The 5,555-nt window shown below is 49.3% G+C and overlaps 1 long non-coding RNA gene across 1 annotated transcript; it reads left to right on the top strand.

Annotated features, from left to right (window-relative positions):
- The first annotated feature begins 583 nt into the window (after positions 1 to 583).
- Positions 584 to 5,417, top strand: LOC129552425 (uncharacterized). Its single transcript, XR_008685237.2, has 3 exons — positions 584 to 754; positions 958 to 1,207; positions 5,223 to 5,417. It is a non-coding gene; the product is annotated as an uncharacterized LOC129552425 (long non-coding RNA).
- Positions 5,418 to 5,555: the final 138 nt, after the last annotated feature.

Raw genomic sequence — 5,555 nt, 5'->3', positions numbered from 1 at the left:
TCTCCGTCAAAGCTGTCGTTTAACCAGGTGGTCTTTGTTTCATTAAATGCTTTCAGGTAATTTTCTCTCACAGGTGCATTCTCAGCTTAGATGATTTCTTCCCACAACATACATTGATGGTTGCTGGTGATCTGCTCGCTTTCCCTTCCCTTTTTCCAGGAAAATTGAAGATGTTAAGTCCCTTTACAGGGGAAAGAAAAAAAGGGGGAAAAAACCTTTCACTGTATGAGCAGGAAAGGCTGTATTGTCATTAGGAAATTCTGGGCTGTGAGCCCTGGAGAATCCTAGTGAAAATGGCTTAAATATGAAAACAACTGCATTGTAAAGCCCGGAGGCAGTACTTCTGGAGTTGAGTGGCTGAGGGGTGTCATCAAGGACCAGCATCCCTTCCCTCTTTGGACTGACGGCTTCTTAGCTTTGTCCTCCTCTGGTCAAAAGATGGCGCTGCTGCTCCAGCCATCACGTCAACACTCAGCCTGTTTTAGAGGCAGACACACTTCTCTTCATATGACCTTATTGAGGAGGAAAAGTTTTCTCGTTATCTCGGCTGCTCCCCAGGTTCCTTTCAGCTCACCCACACGATCAGCCAATCCTTGACCCCTCGCTCAGGCACTTGGTCCCCTGCATGCTGTACATGGACCAGTGTGGAGGGCGGGGGCAGGGGAAGATTTCTCAGTCTCGTCTAGGTTCTGATTTGTGCTAAGGGTTGGCGTTCTCCACAGGGGCTTGAAGACATCCTTTCTCTGTGCCTTGGGTATTCTAAGCCTTTCAGATATCTTTCTGGATTTTTCTAAAGGCTCTGAGTCCCAACCATAAAGGTGTGGGCCCCAGTGGGTCAGATTTTTCACTTACTCCTGCTCTTTTTCCTCCTGTCCCTGACCTCCTGATTACATGATGCAGGAGTTGAGTTTCTGAGATTGTCTTTTTTTTTTTTAACTTATTTATTTTTATTTTTAGCCGCACCTTGGCAGCTTTCAAGATCCTAATTCCTTCGCCAGGGATTGAACCTGGGCTCACTGCAATGACAGCTCTGAGTCTCAATCCCTGGACCACCAGGGAATTCCCTCGACAACACTTTCAGCTTCATGGTCTCTTCCCCACGGCGTGGTCACAACAAGGGAAGCGTCTTGATGATCTGAACTTAGAAAATCCTCCTTCTCAGTGAGAGCAGGCTTCCCAAGGGACAGGCTCGCTGAGACGCAGGCAGGTAAGCCACTCAACACTCAGTTAATTTGTGTGAAGCGTGTAGAAGATTCCTTGGCATGTAGGGAGCCCTCAGCAGGAAGCACTTGCTGATGTTATGATTTTTATGACAATCACTGAGCTTCATTCAGGTCACCATCTGTCCTGCCCCGAGGTCCGGACAAGAAGCGCCCACCTTGGTTTCCCCATGGGGCCAGGAGTCTGTGGGGCCAAGCCCATGACCAGCCCCACCCCCAGATCCCGCTCCACGTGCCAGGGACCCTAAAATTCCCACCCCCGGGGTCCCAAGTCTGCTTCTCTCCAAGGTCTGTCCACCTGTCCCCCGCCAAGGATGAACAGGCAGGAGGGTGTTGCCCCCTACTCAGGCGCGAGGGGGAGGCTGTGGGATGGCTGTTTCTGAGACAAATGAGGGACAGCCACAGTGCCCCTGAGATTCCTTAGGAGCAGACAGAGCTGGTTGTGGGTATGAGAGGAGGGGAGAGTGAGGGGGTGGCTCTGGGGGCTGGGTAGGGTCCAGCTCCCCACCCGCCCCCGCCCCAAACTGGGTTCCCGAACTCCTGGGACATGGAGCCCTGCAGACTCAAGTGCAGCTTTCCAGGTTTGTTATAAGGTCTGTCTGGGCTTCCCAGGTGGCGCTCATGGTAAAGAGCCTGTTGGAGACCTAAAGAGATGCGGGTTTGATCCCTGGCTTGGGAGGATCCCCTGGAGGAGGGCATGGCAACCCACTCCAGTCTTCTTGCCTGGAGCATGCCGTGGACAGAGGAGCCTGGCGGGCTGCAGTCCTTAGGGTCACAAACAGACAGACATGACTGACTTAGCACAGCATGTAAGGTCTGTCTATCAAGTTTTGTTGTTGTTCAGTCGCCAAGTCGTGTCCGACTCTTCATGACCCCATGGACTGCAGCTGGCTAGGCTTCCGTGTCCTTCACCATCTCCCGGAAGATTGACATCTTCCCTGTCCATCACCACCCCTTTCATGGATCACAGCCTTGTCGTGGCAAAGGGACTTCTACAACTCAGTGAAGCTATGAGCCATGCCGTGTAGGGCCACCCAAGACTGACGGGTCATGGTGGAGAGTTCTGACAAAACGTGGTCCACTGGAGAAGGGAATGGCAACCCACCCCAGTATACTAGCTGTGAGAACTCCATGAACTGTATAAAAGGGCAAAAAGGTGGAAGCTAGGACTCAAATGAACCCTTCTCCTACTTGATTTATTGCTTGAAAATATTTAGTTGTGTGGTTTGTAGGCCTCCACCTGTATTCTTACCCTGGGCCCCCCACCCTACCCCCCACCATTCCCAATGGGAATGGCGTTCCTGAGTTGCCCTTATGGTGCCTTAACCATGGACCGGGAGATTGTAATTTATGTTATCTTGTTCAATTGCTCCTGTTAACTTTCAAAGCAAGCATGGACTGGGGTTTTACCATGATCCTACCTGACAGCATCCAGCGCTCTGAAGCTAATACATCACGTAATTCCATGGGTGTCATTTAAATATTCTTTCCTGGAAGAAAAATGATCCAGGCACTGCACATGCGGGGCCAATGTCCGCCCGGCGCTAGGAACCCTTGCCCACAGCAGACCCGAGTCCTGAGGAACACAGCCCCTTTATTACCCTAATGGATCCACTCTGTTGCTGCTGCTGCTGCTGCTGCTAAGTCGCTTCAGTCACGTCCGACTCTGCGACTCCATAGACGGCAGCCCATCAGGCTCCCCTGTCCCTCGGATTCTGCAGGCAAGAACACTGGAATGGGTTGCCATTTCCTTCTCCAACGGGTGAAAGTGAAGTCGCTTAGTCCTGTCTGACTCTTAGCGACCCCATGGACTGCAGCCCACCCAGGCTCCTCCATCCGTGGGATTTTCCAGGCAAGAGTACTGGAGTGGGGTGCCATTGCCTTCTCTGATGGATCCACTCTGGCCTCTGCCATTCTCCACTACCTCCTGGCTGTCCTGGGAAATGCCACCTCCTAACAAATACTGGATGCTTGGCAAGCAAATCGAGGTAGGAATGTTTGTGTTCAGGGCTGGGCCAGGTTCAGCCACAGATGGAAAGCTATAGGACGCAGCTCCTGCTCTCAGAGTGGTAAGTAGAGCTGAGGAAGAAATGCAGAACGAGAGAGCATGTGCTTTTAAAAACTTTACTTCTCAACAATTTTATTAAAACAATTGAGTAGGTACCCTGGGTGTTCATCGGAAGGACTGATGTTGAAGCTGAAACTCCAATACTTTGGCCACCTGATGCGAAGAGCTGACTCACTGGAAAAGACCCTGATGCTGGGAGGGATTGGGGGCGGGAGGAGAAGGGGACGACAGAGAATGAGATGGCTGGATGGCATCACTGACTCAATGGACATGAGTTTGGGTGAACTCCGGGAATTGGTGATAGACAGGGAGGCCTGGTGTGCTGAAGTTCATGGGGTCGCAAAGAGTCGGACATGACTGAGCGACTGCACTGAACTGAACTGAATATATTCACATGACTCAAAGTTAATAAGCCACAGATGACTCTTCCCTCAACATGAATCCTCCAGTCACCCAGATCTCTTCTCCATAGACAATGAAACTTACTCATTCCTTCCAATGATATTTATGTATGTATATTTTATATTTATTATATATATTTATATATATATATGTATTATTGGGGCTTCCCTGGTAGCTCAGCTCGTAAAGAATCTACCTGCAATGCAGAAGACCCCAGTTTGATTTCTGGGTCAGGAAGATCCCCTGGAGAAGGGATAGGCTACCAACTCCAGTATTCTTGGACTTCTCTGGTGGCTCAGATGGTAAAGAATCCGCGTGAAATGCAGGAGACTCAGGTTCAATCCCTGGGTTGGGAGGATCCCTTGGAGGAGGGCATGGCAACCCATTCCAGTATTCTTGCCTGGAGAATCCCCACAGACAGAGGAACCTGGCGGGCTATAGTCCAAGAGATTGCAGAAGAGTCAGACACAACTGAGAAACTAAGCAAGCACAGCACAGCGCAGTATTATTACTGTTGTTGAGTTGCTCAGGCGTGTCTGACTCGTTTGCAGGCCCCTGGACTGTATGTAGCCCATCAGGCTCCTCTCTTCATGGGATTTTCCAGGCAAGAATACTAGAGTGGGTTGACATTTCCTTCTCCAGGGGCTCTCCCTGATCCAGGGATCAAACTTGCGTCTCCTGCATCAGCAGGCAGATTCTTTACCACTAAGCTATTAGGGAAGTGGTATGTGTATTTCATGTATGTATAAGTCAATACATATGCATGTACATTATGTATATATATAATAAAAGTACACACATTTCTTCTCCCTTTTGCATGTTATGTAATTTAAAAAATAGACTATTTTTAAAAATTGAAGTCTAGTTGTTATAGTTCCAATTAGCATAGTAAAGGCTCTGAGAAGTCCTGCAGCGACATAACCTGTGCATGCGACATTCTCCTGCTGTTCACTTGCTATACCATTTCCTAATGACGCTTAGTGATTGGAGCCCTCCTCCTCCTCCTCCATCACAGAGTACGTGCCAACTCCTTGTAGAACTGGTACTCTGAAGAACCCAGATTGGGAAATGTTGGCCCAGAGGTCCTGAAGCTTTTGACAGCACAGTTTGGAAGCGGTGGGAAGAGCCCAAGGAGGATTTTCGGAAAAGTTGGAATTTAAGTCTAAACAACCCTTTTCTTTTTTAAATAGGTAAGAAGTGGATTTATTTAGAAAGATACACGTTCCACAGACACAGTGAGGTCTGTCCTGAGAGGCGAGAGTGGCTCTGGGAGAGGCATGCTCCAGAGACGGGGGTGGGCGCCTCACACAGCTTTCTCCAGCTCACCTTCAGACGGAGAGATTCTCTGGGGTAAAGTGCGTATCCACCGCGCTCAACAGACTCTTCATCCCCTACCCACCACCTCCCCGCCCACCCTGGCTGGTCCTCCCCACCCCGTCAATAGCAACTGTGTTTATCCAGCTGCTTGAACCGAAAACCGGATTTGTTCATGACCCCTATCTTTTCTGTATGTTCTGCGTACAATTCATCAGCAAGACTTTACAGCTCTGCCTTCAAAACACAAGAGGAATCCAGCCACTTCTCACCACCTTCGCCCTCACGCACCTGATCCGTAATGGTTAACACCGCATCCCTCAAGTATTCCTAAAGCAGTGATCTCCAGAGTGGGGAGGAGAGGAAGCCATTAAATCTTTCATCTATATTTTCTCATTTCCTATCCTTCTATTTGAAAATGTACACAGTGTGCATTTTGTAATGTACATAATGTATGACTAAAGCAGTGCATGCTTATAATTTATAAACTGTGTGTGTGTGTGTGTGGTGTGGTGTGTGGTGTGGTGTGTGTGTGTGATGTGTGGTGTGTG

The sequence above is a fragment of the Moschus berezovskii genome, chromosome 1 (assembly GCF_049115385.1).
Source record: "Moschus berezovskii isolate FMDL1 chromosome 1, NW_MosBer_1.0, whole genome shotgun sequence".
Lineage (NCBI taxonomy): Eukaryota > Metazoa > Chordata > Mammalia > Artiodactyla > Moschidae > Moschus > Moschus berezovskii.
The sequence above is the reverse complement of the archived record's forward strand: the minus strand, read 5'-3'. Positions and strand labels throughout refer to the sequence as shown.